General features: G+C 42.3%; 1 protein-coding gene across 2 annotated transcripts in view; it reads right to left on the minus strand.

Annotated features, from left to right (window-relative positions):
* Positions 1-10,424, minus strand: part of WDFY4 (WDFY family member 4) — a 403,681-nt gene that overhangs the window by 347,096 nt on the left and 46,161 nt on the right. The gene's annotated exons all lie outside the window — the stretch shown is intronic.

A 10,424-nucleotide genomic window follows, 5' to 3' on the forward strand; every position in this document is an offset into this window, starting at 1 on the left:
TAACTGTTAAATGAGAAACTATTTTGTTCTGTAAGCCTTCATCTAAAGTGAGAATAGCAGCATAACTGGAAGAGCGTAGTTGATGTAGAAATTTTTGAAATGGTGTATCTTTGGCTATGTATATTTTCACCAAAAAAAAAAAAAATAAGGTCGAGAAGGGAGAGGGTTGACATGTTGTGGGGTTGTTAACCATGTCATAAAACAATATGTGTACTACAAAAAAAAAAAAGAATCAGACAAGGATGCCCTTTATCATCACTCTTACTCAACATTGTGCTGGAAGTCCTAGCTAGAGCAATCAGGCAAGAAAAAGGGCATCCATATTGGTAAGGAAGAGGTAAAATTATCCCTATTCACAGATTATATGATTTTATACACAGAAAACCCCAAATAATCCACGAGAAAGCTACTGGAACTAATAGAAGATTTCAGCAAAGTAGCAGAATACAAGATTAACATACAAAAATCAGTTGGATTCCTCTACACCAACAAAGACAACTTCAATTTACAATAGCCCCGAAGAAGATAAAGTACTTAGGAATAAATCTAACCGGGAACATAAAAGACCTATACAAAGAAAACTATAAAACACTACTGCAAGAAACCAAAAGAGACCTACGTAAGTGGAAAAACTTGCCATGCTCATGGATAGGAAGACACAACATTGTGAAAATGTTAATTCTACCCAAAGCAATCTACAGATACAATGCAATCCGGATCCAAATTCCAACAGCATTCTTTAACAAGATGGAGAAACAAATCACCAACATTATATGAAAAGGGAAGAGGCCCCGGATAAGTAAAACATTACTGAAGAAGAAGAACAAAGTAGGAAGCCTCACACTCCCTGATTTTAGAACCTATTATAGAGCCATGGTAGTAAAAACAGCCTTGTAGTGGCACAACAGACACACAGACCAATGGAACAGAATGGAGAACACAGACGTAAATCCATCCACCTATGGTCAGCTGATCTTTGACAATGGGCCAAAGTCCATTAAATGGGGAAAAAAACAAAAACCAAACCCATTGCCATCGAGTCGATTCCAACTCATAGCAACCCTATAGGACAGAGTAGAACTGCCTCATAGGGTTTCCAAGGAGCTGCAGGTGGACTTGAACTGCTGACCTTTTGGTTAGCAGCCTATCACTTAACCACTGCACCACCAGGGCTCCAGATGTGGAAAAGACAGTCTCTTTAACAAATGGTCCTGACATAACTGGATGTCCATCTGTAAAAAAATGAAACAAGATCCATATCTCACCCCATCCACAAAAACTAACTCAAAATGGATCAAAGACCTAAATATAAAATCTGAAATGACAAAGATCATGGAATAAAGGATAGGGACAACTCTAGAAGCCCTAATACATGGCATAAATAGTATACAAACCATAACTAACAATGCACAAACATCAGAAGAGAAGCTAGATAACTGGGAGCTCCTAAAAATTAAACATTTATGCTCATCAAAAAGTCTTCACCAAGAGAGTACAAAGAGAACTTGCAGGCGGGGAAAAAATTTTTTGCTATGACATATCCGACAAGGATCTAATCTCAAAAATCTATGAAACACTTCAACACCTCAGTAACAGAAAGACTAATAATCCAATTAAAAATTGGGCAAAGGACGTGAACAGACATTTCACCAAAGAAGACATTCAGGCAGTCAACAGACACATGAGGAAATGCTCATAATCACAGGCCATTAAAGAAATGGGGAAAAAAAAAAAAACTACAAAGAGATACCATCTCACCCAGACATTACTGGCACTAATAAAAACAACCAGAAAAAAAAAAAAGACAAATTTTGGATAGACAGCAAGGAGATTAGAACTCTTATGCACTGCTGGTGGAAATGTAAAATGGTACAACCACTTTGGAAAACAATAGGGCACCTCCTTAAAAAGCTATAATTAGAAATACCATACCATCCAGCAATCCCACTCGTAGGAATATACCTAGAGAAATAAGAGCGGTCACATGAATAGACATATACACACCTGTGTTCATTGCAGCACTATTCACCATAGCAAAAAGATGGAAACAACCTAAATGTCCATCAACCGACAAATGGATAAACAAATTATGGTACATACACACAATGGAATACTATGCAAAGATAAAGAACAATGATGAATCTGTGAAATGTCTCACAATATAGATGAATCTGGAGGGCATTATGCTGAGTGAAATAAGTCAGTCACAAAAGGACAAATATTGTATGAGACCACTATAAGAACTCAAGAAAAGGTTTACACACAGAACAAAACATTCGTGGATGGTTTATGAGGGTGGGGAGGGGAAATCACTAACTAGATAGAATAGTATCAACCGCAGTGAAGAAGGACAACACACAATAGAGGGGAAGTCAGCACAATTAGATCAACGCGAAAGCATACAAGTTTCCTAGACACATCCAGAAAAGAAAAAAATAATCCTGAGGTTTCTGAAGGGAAAAGGATTCTGCCTCAAGACTGTAACATAGGAATCCTGCCAGAGTCTCCAGTCTGTCACCTGATCTACAGATTTTGGACTAGCAGTCCCCACAACCATGTGGGCCAATTCCTCAAAATAACTCTCTCTCTATATATAAATATGTGTGTGTGTATGCATACGTATACACATATATACATGCACATACACACACACACATACATATAACTGGTTCTGTTTCTCTGGAGAATTTAATACAGGCACACACCCTACAACCCAGGATTTCCACTTTTAGATATATTCGCCAGAGAAATTGCAGTTGCATAAGAAACATTTATGCAACATTACTTGTGACTGTGAAAAATTGGAAAACACATAATATTCGTCAATAGGACAATGGATGAATAAGTTGTGGTATATTTGTATAATGGAATAATATAGAGAACTGAAAAAGAGATAGAGCTACATGTATCAACATGACAAACCCTAGAAATAGAATGTTAAGTGGAAAAAGCAAGTTACAAAAGTATAATATAGTATGATTCCACAAAAACCTGTGAAATTATGCTGTGTATCACTTGTGGATATATATGCATCGAGCAGAAGTATACGCACAAGGAAGGATGCACCCCCATTCAGGTAGCAGTTACCACTGGAGGAAGTGGGAGGGAAGGGCTCTAGAATGCATACACTGGCCGCTTTCGTTTATCTGGAATGTTTTTCTTTCTTTTATGCTGGGTAGTTAGTACTTGGGTGTTTGCTACGTTTTGAGCAAAACTTTGTATGTGTCTGTGTAATGGATTGAAGGGTGTCCCCCAAAAAGACATGTTGAAGTCCTAACCCTGGTACCTGTGAACATGACCTTGTTAGGAAATAGTCTTTGAAGACATTATCGTGTTAACATGAGGTCATACGGGAGCAGGGTTAGTCATCATCCACTCTGAGCGGTGTCATACGAAAGAGGAGAAGACACACAGAAAGACAGAGGGAAGATGGCCGAGTGTGGACAGTTATGCTACAGCTGCAAGGCAAGGAACTCCTGGGGCACTGACACCAAGAAAGACAAAAAAGCGTCCTCCCCTGGGGCCTTCAGGGTGAAGTTAGCCCTGCCAGCAGCCTGAACCAGACTTCTAGCCTCTAGAATGAGACACACACTTTATGTACTTCGTTACAGGAGTCCTAGAACTAATACAGCCTGAAATACAGAGTAAAAACCTGTTGCCGTCCAGTCGATTCAACTCATAGCGACCCTGTAGGACAGAGTAGATCTGCCCCATAGGGTTTCCAAGCAGCTGCTGGTGGATTCAAACTGCCAACCTTTTGGTTAGCAGCCGTAGCTCTTAACCATTATGTCACCAGGGTTTCTGAAATATAGATACATATATATATGCAGGAAACCTGTGAGAGCCGAAACTTGACAGGACTGCTTTTTCTGGGTCTCGAAACTTTCCCACCGTTGACAAGGTGCAGTATTACCACTTTTCTATTGCTCTGTGTTAGTGGAAAATATTTGAGTTTTCCTTCCCTGAAACGTTTCCACCTTACACAGGTTCCGGCTTTCACAGGTTTTATTATACGTATATATGTATTATATAAACATATATATTTTTATTATACATATAAAATATATGTACACACACTTATTTGACCCTCTAAATGGACACTGTTGACTTTTTGCTTTGTAAAAAAAAAAGCAGTACATCAAAACTTCGCCAAAACAGCCAAAATACCGGATCACCGTTAAAGACTGTTGTACATAGTAGACCACCAACAATTAATTTATAAGGGAACAAATGGTTATGAAACTTATGATGTATAGTTATGGTAGCCAAATATATTGAGTATTGATCTTGGCCAGATACTGGGCTAAGCATTCACATGCATTACCTCCATTAATCCTCACAACAACCTGATGAGGTTATACCACTATCATCCCCTTTTACAGAAACTAAGGCTTAACCAGAGGTTAAGCATAAAGAATTAGTTAAGTGGCAGAGTCAAGAGCTGAATTTTTTCATACACAAACATACCTGATATAGATTGAATTGTGTCCTTCAAAAATATGTGTGGTAAATCCTAAACCCCTATATCTGTGGATGTAATCCCATTTGGGAATAGGACTTTCTTTGTTATATTTATTACACTAATGCAGTGTAAGGTATGTCTCAAGCCCATCACCTCTGAGATATAAAAAGAGAAGATTCAGCACACAGAAGGAAGTACAAACGGAGGGAAAGGAACCAGCCACATGAAGATTGCCAAGGAATTGAGGAAAATAGGCTGAAAAGAGTCAAGGACATTCTCCCAGAGCTGACAGGGACAGAAAGGCTTCCACTAGAGCTGGTGCCTGGAATTTGGACTTCTAGCCTCCTAAACTGTGAGAAAATAAATTTCTGTTGTGGTATTTCTGTTATAGCAGCACTAAGAAATGAGGACAAAAATTTGAAACCAGAGAGTGAGGTGCTGCTCTAACAAAGACCTAAAATGTGGAAGTGGTTTTGGAATTGGGTAATGGGTAGAGGCTGGAAGAGTTTTAAGTGCCTAATAGTAAAAGCCTAGATTGCCTTGAAGAGACTGTTGGTAGAATTATGGATGTCAAAGGCAATTCTGTTGAGGGCTGAGAGGAAATGAGGAGAGCTATAGAGAAAGTCTCTGTCATCTTGGAGAATCCATCAACAGAACACTCCTAGAAATGTGGACATTAAATGTGCTTCTGGTGGTGAGGCTTTAAAAAGCAATGATGAACATATGATTAGACACCAGGGAAAGGTGATGCTTTTTATGCAGTGGCAAAGAACTTGTCTGAATTATGTTCAGATGCTTTGTGGAATGTTAGAACTTGTAAGTGATAAACTTGGTCAAGGAGATTTCTAAGCAATATCTTAAAAGGGTTGTATGGTTTCTGCTTGTTGCTTATAGTAAAATGCAAGAGGAAAAAGATAGACTTAAAAATGAACTGTGCAAAATGAAAACAGAGCTTAAAGATTTGGAAAATTCTGTTGTGCAAACTAAGGACATGTGTCCTAGAACTTTCACTAGGGACATGGCTACATAATATTTTGTTAAAGAGATTAAGCCTGTAACTGACGGATATACCCAACTACCACAGGAGAAAAACCGTGAGCTGAGCCTCAAAGGGACAAACACAATATGAAACAAGGAACGTTGTCTGCCTCTTGGAATTCTACAGGCAGGACACAGGCCAATGGTGCTACTTGGTTGCAAACATCTACTGTCCTCCAAGAAAATAAAAGTCTATCCAGGGAGAACAGCAGAACTGTTGGAAAGGACACAGAAAGCAGGGCTGCCTCAGTTTCAAAGGGTAGAGCCACAGCCTCGAAAGTTTGAAAGGGTGGAGCCACAGTTTCCTAGGCTTCAAAAATTCTATTCTCTACCACCTTGGTTCCAGAATGTGGGGCTACCATTCAGGTGGGCCAAGAAAAGGAGGCTGCCACCCAAAGCTGAGGGGGTGGGGCTGCCACATCCACAGGCCAGGAAAACAGAGCTGACCAATACCCAGAGTCTGGAGGATGGGGTCATTGCTCAGATGGTCTCAGAGAACAGAGGATTATTTTCAAGACTTGAGCTAATGTAATTTGTTCTTCTGGGTTGTGGACTTGGTTGGTACTTGTGATTTCTCCCATTTGTGATGGGAATGCCTACTCTGCGTTTGTTCCACCATTGTACTTTAGAAACAGATAACTCGTATTCTAGACTTCACAGGTCCAGAAAAGGGAAGGAATTTTGCCTCAGGAGGGAATATGCCCAGATTCTCATCCATAGTTGATTTAAATGATTTAGAAGATGAGATTTCGGACATAGAGCTGATAGAAGACTTTTGGGGTGATATGGTAGTATGAATGTATTTTGCACGTGGGAAGGACATAAATTGGGGGGGCAAAGGGTAGAATGTTATGGATTGAATCATGTCCCCAAAAAATATGTGTTGTAAATCCTGAACCCCTATACCTGTGGATGTAATCCCATTTGGGAATAGGACTTTCTATATTATATTAATGAGACCATATCCGTGTATGGTTTGTCTTAATCCAATCACCTCTGAGAGATAAATAGAGCAGATAAGGCACAGAGAAGGAAGCACAAATGGACGGGAAGATACACACCACATGAAGATTGCCAAGGAACTGAGGAACAGAAGCTGAAAGAGGCAAAGACCTTCCCCCAGAGCCAACAGAGAGAGATTGCCTTCCCCTCGATTTCTGTTTGTTAAAGCCACCACTTTGTGGTATTTCTGCTGCTGCAGCTCTGCAAAATAAAGACAGTTCCCAGCTAGCATTTGCATGTCTGAGAAACTATGACTACCACCTGGAAACCAGCTAGCACCAGAGACTTGAATCCTTGGGAAGAAAAAGTCAGTCCTTCTGGCTTGATATTTCTGTGTTAAGATTATTTCCCTCCCCAGGACTGAAAGCTCCACTGTATTGTTTCTCTAACAAATTCCTGTGCCTTTCCTGTACTGGCAAACCCCTCAAAGACCAATTTGCAGGCAGTTGACTCAGAAGCATAGACCCATCTCCCGAGCAGTGGGACTCCAGGAGGCACTCCACAATAAAGCAATTTGGGCCACTGCAATTTGAACAGTAATTGTACACTGAGCCGAATCTCCCAATGCTCAGACCCCTTGCTGGTACCACAATGGGCACTTCTGGAGGCCGCGTTAACTCTTTCAGGCCACTGGAGTGCCATTTGATACACAGAGGCAATCATTTACTAAATGGTACCATTGAGACTCCAAAGAGTTAAGGCAGCTTCCAAAAGGACCTAATTTTGTCCCAAAGTGGGACTTGCATGCTGGGAGATTATTGCTCAATATTTTTAAAAACGTTCATTTACTAACATTATGGAAGCTGCACCATAATGCCTTGTGGTTGTCCCCTCACATGGAAGAAAGAAAAAGAACATGATGCTTCAGGTCTCCAAAGGAAAATAAAGCATGACAAAGGCTCTTTAGGAGATGGGGAGAAAAACTCAGTTTTTGTATGACCTGGTTGGTTTCCAAGTGTGACTTCAATGTTACTGCTACTCCATTACTGCAGAGTTTGAGGATTTTGTCTTTAAGTGAGCTCAAAACATTTCAGAGACTTCACAGGAGCTTTCCCTACTAGTGTGACACAGCTGACCCTTCCTTTTGTAAATAAAAAAAATAAAAGTAGTGCATCAGAACTTAGCAAAAACAACAAAAATGTTTCCACAAGGTGGGAATAAACCATGTTTCAGGTCCTAGTCCAAGGTAGGGTAAAATCATGGGCAGACAGGAAGTGGTATTTACCCTCGCTGTCCTCTTCGGACACCAAACTTGAGGATACTGGTCATCCTTGTTACTTTATTTAATGTTTCTTAACTTGATTCAGGAGTCCCTGGGTGGTCAACCGGTTAACATGCTCTTCTGCTAACCAAAAGGCTGGAGTTCACATCCACCCTGTGGCACCTTGGAAGAAAGGCCTGGCAATCTACTTCCAAAAAAATCAGCTACTGAAAACCCTATGAAGCATAGTTCTACTCTGACACACATGGAGTCTCCATAAATTGGAATCATCTCAATGGCAACTGATATTTGTATTCAATTGTCAATTGAGTCACACTTGGTTTTTAGGAAAATGATTGACACACTTAGTGGCTTGAATGCTGCACCACTGACTGGGCAGTTAGCCCAAGAGAGCACACCTGTGGGCGCGCGCGCGCGCGCACACACACACATTCACCTCTAAGTACAACCAATCTAGCACTAATTCTAACCCCTCAACACTAGGGAATGGATGGATTCTTTACTACATTATCTATTACTGCATAAAAAACCACCCCAAAATTTAGTGGCTTGAAATAAAAGCAGTCATTTATATTATTCATGGATCTGTAGTTTGGGCAGCGCTCAGCAGAAACAGCTTTTCTCTGCTCCACTCAGCTCAGCTGGGGCAGCTCAACTGGGCTAAGAGATCCACTTCCATAATAGCACATTCACATGGCTGGCAAGCTGGGGCTGGCTTTAGGCAACAAGTGCAGCTTCAAGGTCACGCGCCTTGGCTTCTCTCCATACAGGCCTCTGCACATGGATGCTTGAGCTTCCTCACAGCATGGTAGCTGGGTACTAAGAGTATTATAAGTGACAGGAAGAGGAAGCTGTGAGTCTCTTGAGGCCTGGGCCTGGAAACGGGCATAACATCATTTCTGCCTATTCCATTAGCCAAGAGTCAAACCCATCCAGATTCAAGGGGAAGGACATAGACTCTACCTCTGGAAAGGAGGAATGTGAGCCAATTCGTGGCATCTCTAACTTATCACATCCACAGATTTCCTTTATTTCCCACACTGTCCCACCTCCCAGGTTGTCTGTGCCAGCCAGTGAGTGGTTTTATACAGGCTGCAGGGGATTATCTACTCCACTGCTTGCTTTATCTAAAGTACATGCTTCAAACAGTCTTCAACAACTAGGACTCCCTGGGTGGGGCAAACAGTTTGCGCACTCAGCTGCTAACCGAAAGGTTGGGGGTGGGAGTCCATCCAGAGGTGCCTCAAAAGAAAGGCTTGGCAATCAACTTCTGAAAAATCAGTCACCGCAAACCCTATGGAGCACAGTTCTACTCTGACGCACGTGGGGTTGTCATGAGTCGGAGCTGACTTGATGACAACTGGTTTGGTTTCTTCAACAGCTACTTCCAGAGCTCTAGTTTCCCCATGTCTATTACAGCGGAATGTCCCTGCAACACAAGGATTGAGATGTCTCCCATTCCTCTTCTACAGCAAATGGGTGAAATCCGGCAGCACGAGCCACGCTCTCTGGAGAAGTGCTTTCCCCTCGGCGTGAGTTCCTACGATGGGAAGGATTCTAGAAAAACCAAAGTCCCAAGCTCTTGGCAGGATGAGTCCTTCCTGAGAACACTGCTCTCCACACTGCACAGGTCCTTGGCTCTGTGTTCCTTCTCTGTGATGCAACAGAACCAACTTCCTGTCTGCAACACCCTGAGTCAGCTGTTCAAACACCGCATGTGCAGGAGGTGAAGTCATGTTGTGCCCAGGGGGAAAGTAAGGTCCTACCTAGCCAGGCAAAGCCACTTGTCCAGTAAGCCACGGGATAGAGAAAGAAATGTTAGATGTGCTCGCTCCTAACACCCCCAGCGTGGCTCTCGGGAGCGCAGTGGTTAACAACATGGGCCTGCGTCAGACTGCCTGAGTCAATTATGCTCCACCACTAACAACTGGGAACCTTGGCCAAGTTATTCAACATCTCTAAGCCTCTCTTCCCTCATTTATAAAACTCAGCTAAAAATAGCCCCTGCTTCCACGGGTTATTGGGAGGCTTGATAAGAAAGTGCTTGTAGACACTAAACAAATGCCAGGTTAGTTCATCAGAGCTCGATGACTATTACTTTGCTAGTGTCAGTGAAAGTGACCACTCACCTGGGCCTTGGTGTTAACCCCTGCTAACTGCTTGAATTGAGCAAGTCATTTCACTCCTCTGAGCCTCATTTCTAAACACAGTTTGATTAGCACATGTCAAAGACAGAACAGGGTGCTGCAAAAAAAGAAAGGAAGGGAGGGAGGAAGAAAGAGAGGGAGGGAGGAAGAGAGGGAGGAAGTGAGAAAGAAACGAAGGGAGTGAGGGAAGGAGGAAGAAAGGAGGGAAGAAGGCAGGAAGCAACAAAGGAAGGGAGGGAGGAAGGAAGGCTAGAAGAGAGGGAACGAGAAAGGAAAGAAGGAAGGGAGGGAGGAAGGAAACGAGGGAGAGAGAAAGGAAAGGAGGAAGGAAGGAAGGGAGGGAGGAAGGAAGGGTAAAAGAGAAGGAAGGAGGGAGGAAGGAAGGGAGGGAAGGAGCGAGGAAGGGAGGAAGGAAGGGAAGGAGGGAGGGAGGAAGGAAGGAAAGGAGGGAGGAAGGAAGGAAGGAAGGGAGGAAGGGAGGGAGGGAGGGAGGGAAGGAGGAAGGGAGGATGGAAGGAAGGAAGGGAGGAAGGAAGGAAGGAAGAGGGGAAAG

This window comes from Trichechus manatus, unplaced genomic scaffold (assembly GCF_000243295.1).
Source record: "Trichechus manatus latirostris isolate Lorelei unplaced genomic scaffold, TriManLat1.0 scaffold00200, whole genome shotgun sequence".
NCBI lineage: Eukaryota > Metazoa > Chordata > Mammalia > Sirenia > Trichechidae > Trichechus > Trichechus manatus.